Raw genomic sequence first — 19588 nt, 5'->3', positions numbered from 1 at the left:
CAGAGGAGTTTGTTATTACCCACCTTCTGAAGCCTATTCCTGTCAATTCTTCAAACTCATTCTTCCATCCATTTTCGTTCCCTTGCTGGTGAGGAGTTGTGCTCCTTTGGAGGAAAAGAAGTGTTCTGGTTTTTGGAATTTTCAGTCTTTTTGCACTGGTTTCTTCCCATCTTTGTGGACTTATCTACGTTTGGTCTTTGATGTTGGTGACCTTCGGATGGGGTGTTTGAGTGGACATGCTATTCCTTTCTGTTTGTTAATTTTCCTTCTAACAGTCAGGCCCCTCTGCTGCTGGTCTGCTGGAGTTTGCTGGAGGTCCACTCCTGACCCTGGTTGCCTGGGTATCACCAGCAGAGGCTGCAAAACAGCAAAGATTACTGCCTGGTCCTTCTTCTGGAAGCTTCATCCCAGAGGGGCACCTGGAGAGTATGAGGTATCTGTTGGCCCCTACTGGGAGGTGTCTCCCTGTCAGGATACACAGGGGTCAGGGACCCACTTGAGGCAGTCTGACACTTAGCAGAGCTCAAACAGCGGGCTGGGAGGTTTGCTGCTCTCTTCAGAGCTGTCAGGCAGGGACGTTTAAGTCTGCTGAAGCTGCTCCCACAGCCGCCCCCTTCCCTAGGTGCTCTGTCCCAGGGAGATGGGGGTTTTATCTATAAGTTCCTGACTGGGGCTGCTGCCTTTCTTTCAGAGATGTCCTACCCAGAGAAGAGAAATCTGGCAGTCTGGCCACAGCAGCTTTGCTGAGCTACAGTGGGCCCCACCCAGTTTGAACTTCCCAGAGGCCTTGTTTACAATGTGAGTGTAAAACTACCTTCTGGAGCCTCAGTAATGGTGGACGCCCCTCCCCCCCACCATGCTGGAACATCCGCAGTCCATCTCAGACTGCTGTGCTGGCAGTGAGAATTTCAAGCCAGTGGATCTTAGCTTACTGGGCTCTATGGGGGGGTGGGACCCGCTGACCCAGACCACTTGACTCCCTGACTTCAGCACCTCTTTCCAGGGGAGTGAATTGTTCTGCCTTGCTGGCATTCCAGGCGCCACTGGGGTATGGAAAAAAAGAACTCCTACAGCTAGTTTGGTGTCTGCCCAAATGACCGCCCAGTTTTATGCTTGAAACCCAAGGCCCTGTGGTGTAGGCACCTGAGGTAATCTCCTGGTTTGCAGGTTGTGAAGACTGTGGAACAAGCGCAGTATCTGTGCTGGAGTGTGCATGGTACCTCAGGCTCAGTCCCTCATGGCTTCCGTTGGGTAGGGAAGAAAATTCCCCAATCCCTTGTACTTCCTGGGTGGGGCATTGCTGCTTCAACTCGCCTTCCGTGGGCTGCACCCACTGTCCAGCCAGTCCCAGTGAGATGAACTGGGTACCTCAGTTGGAAATGCAGAAATCACCCACCTTCTGCGTCAGTCTCACTGGGAGCTGCAGAGCTGTTCTTATTTGGCCATCTTGCCAGCAATCCCTGTAAAAAGTTTTTAACTTTTTACAGGGATTAAATAAGTTCAATAATAACATTGTGTGTAAGTGGATTCAAACAAAAAGGCAGACAGTGGCTGAATGGATAAAAAAAAAAAAACAAAACCCAACTATATGCTACCTACTAGAAACTCACTTCACCTATAAAGGCACACAAAGACTGAAAGTGAAGTTGTGGAAAAAGGTATTTCATGTAACTGTAAACCAAATGAGCAAAAGTATCTATACTTATGTCAGATAAAATAGACTATATATCAAAGACTATAAAAAGAGTCAAATAAGATTACTATGTAAAGATAAAAAGGTCAATTCAGCAAGAGTATATAACAAATATAAATATCTATGTAGCAAACAGCAGAGCTCCCAAGTATATAAAGCAAATATTAATGCATTTAAAGGGAGATATACACAGCAATACAATAACACTAGAGGACTTAACACCCAACTCTCACTAATGGACAGATCATCCAGATAGAAAACCAACAAAGAGGGGCACATATTCTCAGGATCTCCTGAGGACTGTGTCATGGGCCATGGTCACTCATACTTGGCTCAGAATAAATAGCTTCAAATATTTTACAGAGTTTTACTCTTTTGGTCAACAATCATTTGGCACCCAAACACATGGGGACTGAGAGAAGGCTTGGGACCCTGAAGGAGTTACCCAAAGTCAGAGCTAAGTTACCAGCAGAGGCCCATTGGAAGCCTCCCCGACTTTGAGCTTCTCATCCAGTAGAACTGGTAAGTACTCCTGAGTCCCTGACCTCCCTTTGGTTGATGGTCCTTGATTTACTCTGAGCTGTTTTTATTTTTTTTCTCTCCTAGGAAGATGTTGTTTAAGGATCCTACTTTTAGTTCAGAGGTGTATTCTAAAGGATCTTCTCCATTGCTTTTTCTCCAAAATTAATCTCTACTTGGCTTGTCTGTGTGCATTTGCATGAGGAACTGAACCATTGTTTTCATAGATAAATGAGAGACTGAGTTTTCTCAGCTCCAAAGAGAAAGGCCATTTTGCTCCTTCCAGCTGAAAGGTGACTCTCGGTGACCAAAAGTCTCGTGGGATTGTCTGTGGGGTTGACCCCTGTGAGGTGCAGTGGCCCTACAGAGAATCGTCAACAAAATTAGTTTAAAAAAGCCTCATCTGGGAAGCACATATGGGAACTGGTCACTTCCCGCTTTGGGTTCTCCTGGAGGTGCTAGACCCCTGGAAAGAGAAACTGACACATGCAAGAAGACAGCAGTGACTCACTGGTGATGCTGTGAAGTCCCATCTGTAATGAGCACACACTTCGACCCATTCCACCCAAACCCTAAGCCATAGCTCAGTTCCTCCTTTTAAGAAGAATAACAACAACAAAAAAAAAAAAAAAAAAAAAACAAGGAGAATGACTCCCTTTCAAGCACTCTGTTGGTTTTATGGCACCCTTATTTCACAGGGTTTGTGTAAAATGGAAATGTTATGGTCTTTGTGCACATTTACATCAAGGAAAAAGAGCCCTAAGGTCAACCTGCAAGCTATAGAGTTCTTAAATTCTCTTTTTCTCTATTTTCTTTTCTACCTACTTTAAATCTGCTGTTACTTTTCTGAGATAAAAACCACTGTTTGAATACAACCATTGGGTTTTTTTTTTTTTTCTTTTTTTCTTTAGCAGGCCAATAAATTTGTATTAATATCTCATGGCTAGAGTCCTGAAGTAAAAGCTATAGGGTGTGTGTGTGTGTGTGTGTGTGTGTGTGTGTGTGTGTGTGTCTTTAAAAGGACTTTATGTTTTTGTTTTTTGTTTTCTCTCCTATGATCTTGTTCCTCTTGATATAAGCTTTTCTTAGTATTTTACAGCTTGGGGTTCCTTGAAGAAGACAGAGAAGGCACCAAACTGCTTTTTGAGGAGAAACTTCTATTTCCTTGTGGAACCCCAAAAGTAAACAGACAAGTTTCCTCTCAGATCTTAAACTGCTTACTTGTATTGTGTTGTGTTGCCTGATTTGTTTTTCCAACTACAATAGATACGAAAACAGAAGTTACTATTGGATCTTTAAAATAAGAGAGAGTGCACTTTAGAAATTTAAAGAAATGTCTTCAAAAAAAAAATGTACTGTAAAAGCATGGTCTAGCCTCACAATAATTTTTTTGGAGGCCCAGATACAGTATGGACTGCCCAGACTGGAGGTCTAGTTAAAAGATGGAGACTAAAATTAAAACTACATATCTAAGTAAAATTGGTCTCCTTATACAATCCTATGATAAATTATGTAATTTTATATGTAATTAACAATTAAATCCATTTTAATTTTCCTCTGGCACACCAGACTTTCTCCCTGTACTTTGAGATAAATTTTGCTATCTGATTTATAACCTAAGAGTTGCTTCTTTTAATATGCTAATTTAGGACTATTTAGCTGACAACTGCCTAGGTTAATGAAACAGGTTACACGAATTTGAAAGTCTAAATGCTCCAATTAAAAGACACAGACTGGCAAATTGGATAAAGAGTCAAGACCCATCACTGTGCTGTATTCAGGACACCCATCTCATGTGCAGAGACACATATATACTCAAAATAAAGGGATGGAGGAAGAGCTATCAAGAAAATGGAAAACAAAAACAGGCAGGGGTTCCAATCCTAGTCTCTGATAAAACAGACTTTAAACCAACAAAGATCAAAAGAGGCAAAGAAGGCCGTTACATAATGGTAAAGGAATCAATTCAACAAGAAGAGCTAACTATCTTAAACATATATGCACCCAATACAGGAGCACCCAGATTCATAAAGCAACTCCTTAGAGACTTACAAAGAGAATTAGACTACCACACAATAATAATGGAAGACTTTAACACCCCACTGTCAACATTAAACAGATCAATGAGACAGAAAGTTAACAAGGATATCCAGGAAATTGAAGTCAGCTCTGCACCAAGTGGACCTAATAGACATCTATAGAACTCTCCACCCCAAATCAATAGAATATTCATTCTTCTCAGCACCACATCGCACTTATTCCAAAATTGACCACATAGTTGGAAATAAAGCACTCCTCAGCAAGTGTAAAAGAACAGAAATTATAACAAACTGTCTCTCAGACCACAGTGCAATCAAACTAGAACTCAGGATTAAGAAACTCACTCAAAACCACTCAACTACATGGAAACTGAACAACCTGCTCCTGAATGACTACTGGGTACATAATGAAATGAAGGTACAAATAAAGATGTTACTGGAAAACAATGAGAACAAAGATACAACATATCAGAATCTCTGGGACACATTTAAAGCAGTGTGTAGAGGGAAATTTGTAGTATTAAATGCCCACAAGAGAAAGCAGGAAAGATTTTAAATTGACACCTTAACATCACAATTAAAAGAACTAGAGAAGCAAGAGCAAACATATTCAAAAGCTAGCGAAAGGTAAGAAATAACTAAGATCAGAACAAAACTGCAGGAGATAGAGACAAAAAAAAAACCCTTCAAAATATCAATGAATCCAGGAGCTGGCTTTTTGAAAAGAACAACAAAATTGATAGACTGCTAGTAAGACTAATACGGAAGAAAAGAGAAGAATAAAATAGACGCAATAAAAAATGATAAAGGAGATATCACCACCAATCCCACAGATATACGAACTACCATCAGAGAATACTATAAACACCTCTATGCAAATAAACTAGAAAACCTAGAAGAAATGGATAAATTCCTGGACACATACACCCTCCCAAGACTAAACCAGGAAGAAGCTGAATTCCTGAATAGACCAATAACAGACTCTGAAGTTGAGGCAATAATTAATAGCCTACCAACCAAAAAAGCCCAGGACCAGATGGATTCACAGCCAAATTCTACCAGAGGTACAAGGAAGAGCTGTTACTATTTCTTCTGAAACTATTCCAATCAATAGAAAAAGAGGGAATCCTCCCTAACTCATTTTATGAGGCCAACATCATCTTGTTACCAAAGCCTGGCAGAGACACAACAAAAAAAGAGATTTTAGACCAATATCCCTGATGAACATCAATGCAAAAATCCTCAATAAAATACTGGCAAACCTAATGCAGCAGCACATCAAAAACCTTATCCACCATGATCAAGTGGGCTTCATCCCTGGAATGCAGGGTTGGTTCAACATATGCAAATCAATAAATGTAATCCGGCATATAAACAGAACCAAAGACAAAAACCACATGATTATCTCAATAGATGCAGAAAAGGCCTTGGACAAAATTCAACAGCCCTTCATGCTAAAAACTCTTAATAAATTCGGTACTGATGGGGTGTATCTCAAAATAATAAGAGCTATTTATGACAAACCCACAGCCAATATCATACTGAATGGCCAAAAAAATGGAAGCATTCCCTTTGAAAACTGGCACAAGACAGGGATGCCCTCTCTCACCACTCCTATTCAACATAGTGTTGGAAGTTCTGGCCAAGGCAATCAGGCAGGAGAAAGAAATAAAGGGTATTCAATTAGGAAAAGAGGAAATCAAACTGTCCCTGTTTGCAGATGACATGATTGTATGTTTAGAAAACCCCATCGTCTCAGCCCAAAATCTTAAGTTGATAAGCAACTTCAGCAAAGTCCCAGGATACAAAATCAAGGTGCAAAAATCACAAGCATTCTTACATACCAATAACTGACAAACAGAGAGCCAAATCATGAGTGAAATCCCATTCACAATTGCTACAAATAGAATAAAATACCTAGAAATACAACTTATAAGGGATGTGAAGGACCTCTTCAAGAAGAACTACAAACCACTGCTCAATGAAATAAAAGAGGACACAAACAAATGGAAGAACATTCCATGCTCGTGGATGGGAAGAATCAATATCGTGAAAATGGCCATACTGCCTAAGGTAATTTATAGATCCAATGCCATCCCCATCAAGCTACAAATGAATTTCTTCACAGAAATGGAAAAAACTAAAGTTCATATGGAACCAAAAAAGAGCCCACATTACCAAAACAATGCTAAGGCAAAAGAACAAAGCTGGAGGCATCACGCTACCTGACTTCAAACTATACTACAAGGCTACAGTAACCAAAACAGCATGGTACTGGTACCACAACAGAGATATAGACCAATGGAACAGAACAGATCCCTCAGAAATAATGCTACACATCTGCAGCCATCTGATCTTTCACAAACCTGAGAAAAACAAGAAATGGGGAAAGGATTCCCTATTTAATAAATGGTACTGGGAAAATGGGCTAGCCATATGCAGAAAGCTGAAATTGGATCCCTTCTTTACACCTTATACAAAAATTAATTCAAGATGGATTAGAGACTTAAATGTTAGACCTAAAACCATAAAACCCCTAGAAGAAAACCTAGGTAATACCATTCAGGACATAGGCATGGGCAAGGACTTCATGTCGAAAACATCGAAAGCAACGGCAACAAAACCAAAATTGCCTAATGAGCTCTAATTAAACTAAAGAGCTTCTGCACAGCAAAAGAAACTACCATCAGAGTGAACAGGCAACCTACAGAATGGGAGAAACTTTTTGCAATCTACTCATCTGACAAAGGGCTAATATCCAGAACCTACAAAGAACTCAAACAAATTTACAAGAAAAAAACAACCCCATCAAAAGGTGGGCAAAGGATATGAACAGACACTTCTCAAAAGAAGACATTTATGCAGCCAAAAGACACGAAAAATTCTCATCATCACTGGCAATCAGAGAAGTGCAAATCAAAACCACAATGAGATACCATCTCACACCAGTTAGAATGGCAATCATTAAAAAGTCAGGAAACAACAGGTACTGGAGAGGATGTGGAGAAATAGGAACACTTTTACACTGTTGGTGGGACTGTAAACTAGTTCATCCATTGTGGAAGACAGTGTGGCGATTCCTCAAGGACCTAGAACAGTTTGACCCAGCGATCCCATTACTGGGCATATACCCAAAGCCTTATAGATCACGCTACTACAAAGACACATGCACACGTATGTTTACTGCGGCACTATTCACAATAGCAAGGACTTGGAACCAACCCAAATGTCCATCAATGACAGACTGGATTAAGAAAATGTGGCACATATACACCATGGAATACTATGTAGCCATAAAAAAGGATGAGTTCGTGTCCTTTGTAGGGCCATGGATGCAGCTGGAAACCATCATTCTCAGCAAACTATCACAAGAACAGAAAACCAACCACCACATGTTCTCACTCATAGGTAGGAAATGAACAATGAGAACACTTGGACACAAGGCTGGGAACATCGCACACTGGGGCCTGTCATGGGGTGTGGTGAGGGGGAGGGATAACATTAGGAGATAGATATACCTTATGTAAATGACGAGTAAATGGGTACAGCACACCAACATGGCACATGTATACATATGTAACAAACCTGCACGTTGTGCACATGTACCATAGAAGTTAAAGTATTATAATAATAAAAGAATGTGAAAGTCTAAGAGAGGAAGAAAAAGAGATCTTATGAAATCTACAAGATGTACTTCTGTGTGCCTAATACATCTAAGTTTTTATGTGTTATGTATACAATGTTTTACTACTAAAAATACATAAAAGAGCTCTAATTAATTGGCTTGAAGAAAAATAAAAGTGATTAAATCAAATATAAAAAAAGACTAGTCAAGTGCTTTTACAAGTTCATGTGACTTAAGGAAAATCTTTAAGCTGGCTTTAAAATTACTGAAATAACATTAGAAATGTCTTAAGAATTGTTAGCATTTTTGTTTGTACTTATTGATCAAATGGTTTCATGCTAATCCCTGCAGAATACTATAAAATTTGCCATAAGGGTTATAAAACTATAAACCCAGCCTAAAACAGAATGATCTTTGCTTGTATAATTTTTGATAAATAAGACATGTAATATTGTTGGTTTAATGAAGACAGCTGAATCCTGAGTTATTGGCAAAAACAACCTTACATTTAACCATAAGTTTCCTTACTTAAGTAAACTCCTGAAATTCATAGTTTATAACATTGGTTAACAGGGTATTACTGTAAATAATGAGTTACAGTTTTTCTAAATAATCTAGATAAACTATTAAATAAATTAATCAAGTAAATGTAAGGCAGCAAATGCTTGTAAACAAACTTGTCATATAATTTATGATCTAAGGTTATTAATAGATATTAAGTGTTTGGGTAATTTTCCAATTTAAAAATTATAGGAAAACATTTTTAATATTCTTTTTTTTTTTTTGAGACAGAGTCTCGCGCTGTGTCACCCAGGCTGGAGTGCGGTGGCGCGATCTCGGCTCACTGCAAGCTCCGCCTCTCAGGTTCACGCCATTCTCCTGCCTCAGCCTCCGAGTAGCTGGGACTACAGGCGCCCGCCACCACGCCTGGCTAGTTTTTTGTATTTTTAGTAGAGACAGGGTTTCACTATGTTAGCCAGGATGGTCTCGATCTCCTGACCTCGTGATCCGCCCGCCTCGGCCTCCCAAAGTGCTGGGATTACAGGCTTGAGCCACCGCGCCCGGCCTTAATATTCTTATTAAAAGGTAAATATCTTTGTCTAATTTGAAGCCTATTTAAAGGTTATGTATAAAACAAGGTAAAAGGAACAAGGATATAAGAGATGTAAAGAAAGTTATTGATATAAATTTATATTTTTATGGTCAGGCACAGTGGCTTATGCCTGTAATGGGAGCATTTGGGAGGCCAACACAGGCAGATTGCTTGAGGCCAGGAGTTGGAGACCAGCCTGGGCAACACAGCAAAACTCTCTCTACTAAAAATATTGATACAAAAATTAGCCAAGCATGGTGGTGCACACCTATAATCCCAGATACACAGGAGGCAGAGGTTGTAGTGAGCCAAGATTGTGCCATTGAACTCCAGCCTGGGCAACAGAGTGAGACTGTTTCAAGAAGAACTCCAGGCCAGGCATGGTGGCTCATGCCACTTTGAGAGGCCAAGGTCGGGGATCACTTGAAGTTGGGAGCTTGAAACCAGCCAGGCCAACATGGTGAAACCCCTTCTCTACTAAAAATACAAAAATTAGCTGGGCGTGGTGGTGGGTGCCTGTAATCCCAGCTACGTGGGAGGCTAAAACAAGAGAATTGCTTAAACTTAGCAGGCAGAGGTTGCAGTGAACCAAGATCAGCCACTACACTCCAGCCTGGGCAACAGAGACTCCATCTCAAAAAAAAAAAAAAAAAAAAGAGAGAAAGAAAGAAAAAGAACCTCCCCCCCCTCGCCCCCCCCCAAAAAAAACCACAAGAGGTATTAAAAGAAAAAAAAATACAGGTAAAAAGGAAAGTGATTTTCTATGAGAAAGAATCTTGTATAGTGAATTTTTGTCCTAAAATAAAATAACTGGGTTGCTCAAGAAAAAGGAATATTTAGGACAAACCAGGAAGTCCAAGCATGTTATAAATGATCTAAGTCATGGTAAGATTAGTAAAAAGGGAACTTATATAAATGTTATGTGATTGTCTTTAAGTAAAGGAAATTATAATAGGTTTCCTAAGATTGAACTTTGATATTGAAATAAAACACTAATATAGAGCTAAAAGATTTGGTTAAAACAAGATTTTATTAAAATATTGACTTACTCTTAATGCAAGAACTTTTCAATTTTTAGATTCTATAATCTATAATCTGTTTCTTCGAAATTCTTCAGACTGATATCTCTGAAGTTCAGCTCCTTCTCTTTTAAAAAGGCTTTGGATGATAACTCTCCTTCACTTTTTGTTACCTCCTGTAATGTTTTATTAATTAGTAATCTAAAATAAGGGAGAAGAATTTCAAAAAACAGACAAGTAAAATATTTTTTGGAGGCCTGCCTTTTAATTATGCAGACCTGTTATATCTCTGTCTTTATCTGTGTCACATGAAAGTGATATTTCACTACCAAACTTCATGAAAGATCTCTAATCAAGTATCTTTTTTTAAAAAAGTAAGTGCTTGTTAGACTCAGATACCTTTTAATTCACATAACCCTGGTAAGATTTGATAAAATTAATTTGATAAATATAATTTAAAATCTCTGTTCAGTAATTAAAAATTTTAAAGACATGTTATGTTAAATTATCTCTTTATTTTTTTTCTCTGAGCATTTGGGTTACTAAGTTAAAATAATGGGAAAATAAAACAGTTTTACAAAACACAAGGATGTTGATTTTGCTAAAAAAAAAAAAAGAAAGAAAGAAAGTAGGTTTTTTTTCTAGTTAAACTATTTGAGTTACTTTAAAATGAAGGAAAAATTAAACAGATAAAACTAAACGAATAAAAAGAACAAGGAAGACAGGACAAAGTTAACTCTGAGACATGTGGTTCCCAATAAGATAGTCAATATGGGGACAGGGCAAAACCAAATAACTATTTTTTTAAAATTATTATACTTTAAGTTCTAGGGTACATGTACACAACGTGCAGGTTTATTACATATGTATACATGTGCCATGCTGGTGTGCTGCACCCACTAACTCATCATATACATTAGGTATATCTCCTAATACTATCCCTCCTCCCTCCCCCGACCCCACGGCAGGCCCCAGTGAGTGGTTTTCCCCACCCTGTGTCCAAGTGTTCTCATTGTTCAATTCCTACCTATGAGTGAGAACATGTGGTGGTTGGTTTTCTGTTCTTGTGATAGTTTGCTGAGAATGATGGTTTCCAGCTGCATCCATGGCCCTACAAAGGACACGAACTCATCCTTTTTTATGGCTACATAGTATTCCATGGTGTATATGTGCCACATTTTCTTAATCCAGTCTGTCATTGATGGACATTTGGGTTGGTTCCAAGTCCTTGCTATTGTGAATAGTGCCGCAGTAAACATACGTGTGCATGTGTCTTTGTAGTAGCGTGATCTATAAGGCTTTGGGTATATGCCCAGTAATGGGATCGCTGGGTCAAACTGTTCTAGGTCCTTGAGGAATCGCCACACTGTCTTCCACAATGGATGAACTAGTTTACAGTCCCACCAACAGTGTAAAAGTGTTCCTGTTTCTCCACATCCTCTCCAGCACCTGTTGTTTCCTGACTTTTTAATGATCGCCGTTCTAACTGGTGTGAGATGGTATCTCATTGTGGTTTTGATTTGCATATCTCTGATGGCCAGTGATATGAGAATTTTTCATGTGTCTGTTGGCTGCATAAATGTCTTCTTCTGAGAAGTGTCTGTTCATATCCTTTGCCCACCTTTTGATGGGATTATTTGCTTTTTTTCTTGTAAATTTGTTTGAGTTTTTTGTAGATTCTGGATATTAGCCCTTTGTCAGATGGGTAGATTACAAAAAGTTTCTCCCATTCTGTAGGTTGCCTGTTCACTCTGATGGTAGTTTCTTTTGCTGTGCAGAAGCTCTTCAGTTTCATTACATCCCATTTCTCAGTTTTGGCTTTTGTTGCCATTGCTTTTGGTGTTTTAGTCATGAAGTCCTTGCCCATGCCTATGTCCTGAATGGTATTACCTAGGTTTTCTTCTAGGGTTTTTATGGTTTTAGGTCTAACATTTAAGTCTTTAATCCAACTTGATTTAATTTTTGTATAAGGTGTGAGGAAGGGATCCAGTTTCAGCTTTCTACATATGGCTAGCCTGTTTTCCCAGCACCATTTATTAAATAGGGTTACCTTTCCCCATTTTTTCTTTTTTTTTTTTTTTTTTTTTTTTTTTTTTTTTTCAGGTTTTTGAAAGATCAGATGGCTGTAGATATGTGATATTATTTCTGAGGGCTCTATTCTTTTCCATTGGTCTATATCTCTGTTGTGGTACCAGTACCATGCTGTTTTGGTTAATGTAGCCTTGTATTATAGTTTAAAGTTGGGTAGTGTAATGCCTCCAGCTTTGTTCTTTGGGCTTAGGATTGTCTTGGCAATGTGGGCTCTTTTTTGGTTCCATATGAACTTGAAAGTAGTTTTTTCCAATTCTGTGAAGAAATTCATTGGTAGCTTGATGGGGATGGCATTGAATCTATGAATTACCTTGGGCAGTATGGCCATTTTAACAATATTGATTCTTCTTATTCATGAGCATGAAATGATCTTCCATTTGTTTGTGTCCTCTTTTATTTCATTGAACGGTGGTTTGTAATTTTCCTTGAAGTGGTCCTTCACATCCCTTATAAGTTGTATTTCTAGGTATTTTATTCTCTTTGAAGCAGTTGTGAATGGGATTTCACTCATGATTTGGCTCTCTGTTACTGGTGTGTAAGAATGCTTGTGATTTTTGCACCTTGATTTTGTATCCTGGTACTTTGCTGAAGTTGCTTATCAACTTAAGATTTTGGGCTGAGACAATGGGGTTTTCTAAACATACAATCATGTCATCTGCAAACAGGGACAGTTTGATTTCCTCTTTTCCAAATTGAATACCCTTTATTTCTTTCTCCTGCCTGATTGCCTGGCCAGAGCTTCCAAGATTATGTTTAATGAGAGCGGTGAGAGAGGGCATCCCTGTCTCGTGCCAGTTTTCAAAGGGAATGCTTCCATTTTTTTGGCCATTCAGTATGATATTGGCTGTGGGTTTGTCATAAATAGCTCTTATTATTTTGAGATACACCCCATCAATACCGAATTTATTAAGAGTTTTTAGTATGAAGGGCTGTTGAATTTTGTCCAAGGCCTTTTCTGCATCTATTGAGATAATCATGTGGTTTTTGTCTTTGGTTCTGTTTATATGCCGGATTACATTTATTGATTTGCATATGTTGAACCAACCCTGCATTCCAGGGATGAAACCCACTTGATCATGGTGGATAAGGTTTTTGATGTGCTGCTGCATTAGGTTTGCCAGTATTTTATTGAGGATTTATGCATTGATGTTCATCAAGGATATTGGTCTAAAATCTCTTTTTTTGTTGCGTCTCTGCCAGTTTTTGGTATCAGGATGATGTTGGCCTCATAAAATGAGTTAGGGAGGATTCCTTCTTTTTCTATTGATTGGAATAGTTTCAGAAGGAATAGTAACAGCTCTAGAATTTGTCTTTGAAACCATCTGGTCCTGGACTTTTTTTGGTTGGTAGGCTATTAATTATTGCCTCAATTTCAGAGCCTGTTATTGGTCTATTTTGGGATTCAACTTCTTCCTGGTTTAGTCTTGGGAGGGTGTATGTGTCCAGGAATTTGTCCATTTCTTCTAGGTTTTCTAGTTTATTTGTGTAGATGTGTTTATAGTATTCTCTAATGGTAGTTTGTATTTCTGTGGGATTGGTGGTGATATCCCCTGTATCATTTTTTATTGTGTCCATTTGATTCTTCTCTGTTTTCTTCTTCATTAGTCTTGCTAGTGGTCTATCAATTTTGTTGGTCTTTTCAAAAAGCCAGCTCCTGGATTCCTTGATATTTTGAAGGCTTTTTGTGTTTCTATCTCCTTCAGTTCTGCTCTGATCTTAGTTATTTCTTTCCTTATGTTAGCTTCTTAATGTGTTTGCTATTGCTTCTCTAGTTCTTTTCATTGTAATGTTAGGGTGTGAATTTTAGATATTTCCTGCTTTCTCTTGTGGGCATTTAATACTACAAATTTCCCTCTACACACTGCTTTAAATGTGTCCCAGAGATTCTAGTATGTTGTATCTTTGTTCTCATTGGTTTCAAATAACATCTTTATTTCTGCCTCCATTTCGTTATGTAACCAGTAGTCATTCAGGATCAGGTTGTTCAATTTCCATATAGTTGAGTGGTTTTGAATGAGTTTCTTAATTCTGAGTTCTAGTTTGATTGCACTGTGGTCTCAGAGACAGTTTGTTATAATTTCTGTTCTTTTACATTTGCTGAGGAGTGCTTCCAACTATGTGGTCAATTTTGGAATAAGTGCAATGTCATGCTGAGAAGAATGTATATTCTGTTGATTTGGGGTGGAGAGTTCTCTAGATGTCTATTAGGTCCACTTGGTGCAGAGCTGAGTTCAATTCCCGGATATCCTTGTTAACTTTCTGTCTTATTGATCTGTCTAATGTTGACAGTGGGGTGTTAAAATCTCCCATTATTATTGTGTTGTGGTCTATTTCTCTTTGTAGGTATCTAAGGACTTGCTTTATGAATCTAGGTACTCGTATATTAGGTGCATACATATTTAGGGTAGTTAGGTCTTCTTGTTGAATTTATCCCCTTACCATTATGTAATGGCCTTCTTTGTCTCTTTTGATCTTTGTTGGTTTAAAGTTTCTTTTATCAGAGACTAGGATTGCAACCCCTGCTTTTTTTTTGTTCTCCATTTGCTTGGTAGACCTTCCTCCATCCCTTTATTTTGAGCCTATGTATATCTCTGCACATGAGATGAGTCTCCTGAATACAGCACACTGATGGGTCTTGACTCTTTATCCAATTTGCCAGTCTGTGTCTTTTAATTGGAGCATTTAGCCCATTTACATTTAAGGTTAGTATTGTTATGTGTCAATTTGATCCTGTCATTGTCACATTAGCTGGTTATTTTGCTCGTTAGTTGATGCAGTTTTTTCCTAGCATGGATGGTCTTTACAATTTGGCATGTTTTTTTCAGTGGCTGGTACTGGTTGTTCCTTTCTATGTTTAGTGCTTCTTTCAGCTGCTCTTGTAAGGCAGGCCTGGTGGTGACAAAATCTCTCAGCATATTCTTGTCTATAAAGGATTTTATTTCTCCTTCACTTATGAAGCTTAATTTGTCTAGATAGGAAATTCTGGGTTGAAAATTATTTTCTTTAAGAATGTTAAATATTGGCCTCCACTCTCTTTTGGCTTGTAGAGTTTCTGCCAAGAGATCCACTGTTAGTCTGATGGGCTTCCCTTTGTGGGTAACCCGACCTTTCTCTCTGGCTGCCCTTAACATTTTTTCCTTCATTTGAACTTTGGTGAATCTGACAATTATGCATGTTGGAGCTGCTCTTCTCGAGGAGTATCTTTGTGGTCCTGTCTGTTTTCCTGAATTTGAATGTTGGCCTGCCTTGCTAGGTTGGGGATGTTCTCCTGGATAATACCCTGAAGAGTGTTTTCCAACTTGGTTCCATTCTCCCCGTCACTTTCAGGTACACCTAATCAGATGTAGATTTGGTCTTTTCACATAGTCCCATATTTCTTGGAGGCAGTGTTCATTTCTTTTTACTCTTTTTTTCTTAACTTCTCTTCTTGCATCATTTCATTCATTTGATCTTCAGTCATTGATACCCTTTCTTCCAGTTGATCAAATCAGCTCCTGAAGGTTGGGTATGTGTTATGTCGTTCTCATGCCATGGTTTGCAGCTCCATCAGGTCATTTAAGGTCTTCTCTGTGCTGTTTATTCTAGTTAGGCATTTGTCTAATCTTTTTTTCCAAGGTTTTTAGCTTCTTTGTGATGGGTTCAAACATCCTCCTTTAGCTCAGAGTAGTTTTTTATTACTGATTGTCTGAGGCCTTCTTCTCTCAACTCGTCAAAGTCATTCTCCGTCCAGCTTTGTTCCGTTGCTAGCGAGGAGTTGTGTTCCTTTGGAGAAGAAGAGGCGCTCTGATTTTTAGAGTTTTCAGTTTTTCTGCTCTCGTTTCTCCCCATCTTTGTGGTTTTATCTACCTTTGGTCTTTGATGATCATGATGTACAGATGAGGTTTCGGTTGTGGATGTCCTTTCTGTTTTTTAGTTTTCCTTCTAACAGTCAGGACCCTCATCTGCAGGTCTGTTGGAGTTTGCTGGAGGTCCACTCCAGACCGTTTGCCTGGGTATCATCAGTGGTGACTGCAGAACAGCAAATACTGCAGAACGGCAAATGTGGCTGCCTGATCCTTCCTCTGGAAGCTTCATCTCAGAGGGGCACCTGGCCATATGAGGTGTCAGTTGGCCCCTACCAGGAGGTGCCTCTCAGTTAGGCTACTTGGGGGTCAGGGACCCACTTGAGGAGGCAGTCCATCCATTCTCAGATCTCAAACTCCATGCTGGGAGAACCACTACTCTCTTCAAAGCTGTCAGACAGAGACATTTAAGTCTGCAGCAGTTTATGCTGCCTTTTGTTCCATTATGCCCTGCACCCAGAGGTGGAATCTACAGAGGCAGGCAGGCCTCCTTGAGCTGTGGTGGACTCCACCCAGGTCAAGCTTTCCAGCTGCTTTGTTTACCTTCTCAAGCCTCAGCAATGGCGGATGCCCCTCCCCCAGCCTCGCTGCCACCTTGCATTTCAATCTCAGACTGCTGTGCTAGCAGTGAGTGAGGCTCCGTGGGCGTGGGACTCTCTGAGCTGGGCGCATGATATAATCTCCTGGTGTGCTGTTTGCTAAGACCATTGGAAAAGCGTAGTATTAGGGTGGGAGTGTCCCAATTTTCCAGGTACCATTTATCATGGCTTCCTTTGGCTAGGAAAGGGAATTCCTCGACCTCTTGCACTTCTCGGGTGAGGCAATACTGCCCCCACTCGCCCGCTTTGGCTCTTGCTCCGTGGGCTGCACCCACTGTCCGACAAGCCCCAGTGAGATGAACCCAATACCTCCATTGTAAATGCAGAAATCACCATCTTCTGCGTTGCTCACTCTGGGAGCTGTAGACGGGCTGTTCCTATTCGGCCATCTTGGAACCTCCCTCCAAAACCAAATAACTATTCAAGCCAGAGGGAATAATGCAAAGAAATTGTTCCATTTTGTAGATTGGTATCATCAGTTTCTTAAAATATCTATGTAGTGGATTGTAAAAATAACCATTTTAAGAATAGAATTCTTAATTTTATATGCTACAGAATGTAAGGACTTATTTGGGTTGAGGCAGGAGCCACAGCTTACTATTGAATAATCATTGAGGAGTATATGTGATCCAAATGCACAAGAGGTTATTCCTGAGAGAGCAATCAGCCTAGTGGACCAGACAAATATCACTGTGAGGTCTGTTTGCCCTGAAATGGGAACTCCCCAATTCTCCCTCCAAAATACCAAGTGAAGCACCCCAGATGAAGCAGTTAATATGCTTCATATGCGAGCCATGTGGGACTGGCTTTATAATAACCAGGATATCCTCCAACCAAAAATACCTATTATCCAGGTCATGGTAAATTTTGGGGTGAAAGGGACCCCTTTTACATGGGCCTTTCAGAAGGCTTATCAAATTTGCTATCCCTCATGGGTATTACAGATGCAATTCCCTGCTGGGAACCCAAACCCTTTTCCACCAGAAAAGGTAAAATGGCCCAGGGAGAAGAAATAATTTCCTGTGACCAGAACATAAAAAATTGCAGGTTAAAAAAATTATGAAATTTAAAATGTTTAAACAGGCTTTATGTAAGGTAGTTGTAACCCCTTTATCTAAATGTCTTATGAAAATGGGTATTATATCTAACAGGGGGTTGTTTCCCGTATCTAGTATAAACTAGTATAAACCTGAAGAGAAATATTAATCTAGTATAAACCTGAAGTATTATCTAGTATAAACCTGAAGAGAAATATTAATCAGACATGCGAAATGGGAACTAGTAAGATCACCTGAGCCTACAAAGTATAGGGTAGAAGCTGGAATATGAAGCTCCACTTCATACCCCTTTGTGGAGCATTTACTGGGGCTGAGGGCAATAAACTATGAGTAGTACTTCCCAATGACGATGACTGGACTAGAAAATTTCCACTTGAGGGCCATTTACTGCCCTGCTATATGATGTTAATTGAAGCTAACCCTATGCTACTAATAGAAATAATGGTGCCCCAAAGAGTTCTGTGACAAAATAAAAATGGTTTACATAGGATCTTGCTACCTAGAGATACAAGGAGGAGATACTCATAAGCAGGGAGCCTCTTTCTTCCATAGGAAAATTTCTGTGTGAGGAGCTGCTAGATTCTAGATTCTACAGTGCCTCATAGACAGCTCCCATGAGCTGTTTGGCTTGTGAATGGCATTTCCAAGGTAAAAAAACATCTTGTTTGAAAGCTGTTGTTCTGGTTAAAGAAGGGTCAAGAAAATCTTTTTCCTTTGCATTGTTTGGGTGAAGTATGTTTTTCTAAGCAAATTTACCATCCTCTCTTAGTTCTCTAAAATTCGATTGTGATTTTATGACAATATAGTTATTTGCATAAGTTCAATAAGAGTCTTTTAAACAGAACAATTGGAGACACTGATGCCTTTACCAAGACTTTAACTAAAATAGTATATTTTTAGGTAAAGTTCCAACAAAGCTAACTTTATGGCCAATTAATTATTGCTGCATTTTATGCAAATAATCAGGCCAAGTATAATAAGCCCAAAACTTGTTTTGCACACAATTTAGTCTTACTATAATTTCTCTTTAATAGAAAAGGAAGGCTAGAGAAAGAGAAATTGTTTCAGAGGAAAAGTGTAACACTTGATAATAGATTTCAGCCCTAACTTTTGTTTTTTTGAGTGCAGATCGAATCATTATTTCTTGGCTACAATAATCCTCTAGAGAGTACCCCAGTTTATAATTTTTCTTCATATTTTTAGTTGGTACCCTACTGGAATAGGTTTCTTTTTCTGTTCCAATATACAATTATTCTTTTGATTGTCAAAATATAAATGTTATTTATCTCTTCTTGTTTTACTTCCAAGGAAACCAAAATTATGGTATTCTGAAGACCAGAGATGCTAATCTCCCTTACTTGGCATCCCACTGGCCCAGATCTGTTTTTCGCTGAGAATGCTCTGCTCCTAAAACTATACAAGCGCTCTACGTCTAGGCCCAGGGACTATCATGGAAGAGAATCTAAGGGCCAGTTTTGAAGGATAGAATTAGGTAAAGGTAAGACCCTCCAAATCCAGAAGGCTAGTAAAACAAGCCTAAGCTATTATGTGTCACTTTTGCATCTACCCCAACCATAAAGAATTTTCTGCTTCCTGTAAAATTAAATGAAAATATTTATTGATGGGATAAAGATATCTTATAACAAAGCCTCCTGGGTATAATGCTCCCAGTTATGAGTTTGCTAAGATCGATCTATCTAAATTTTTTTTTTTCAGAACAGTGCTTATTTTGTTTTTTGTTTGTTTGTTTTTTTGGTTTTTGTTTTGAGACAGAGTCTCACTCTGTCACCCAGGCTGGAGTGCAGTGGCCGATCTTGTCTCACTGCAACCTCTGCCTCTCGGGTTCAAGCAATTCTTATGCCTCAAGCCTCCTGAGTAGCTGGGATTACAGGCATGTGCCACAACACCTGGCTTATGTTTGTATGCTTATGTTTTGTATAGTAAATTACTGTAAGTTTGTAACTAAAACAAGCTTACAGTAGCTTAATACGTAGAAGTTAAAAATAAATT

Source organism: Theropithecus gelada, chromosome 5 (assembly GCF_003255815.1).
Source record: "Theropithecus gelada isolate Dixy chromosome 5, Tgel_1.0, whole genome shotgun sequence".
In the NCBI taxonomy this organism is placed as follows: Eukaryota; Metazoa; Chordata; class Mammalia; order Primates; family Cercopithecidae; genus Theropithecus; species Theropithecus gelada.
The sequence above is the reverse complement of the archived record's forward strand: the minus strand, read 5'-3'. Positions refer to the sequence as shown.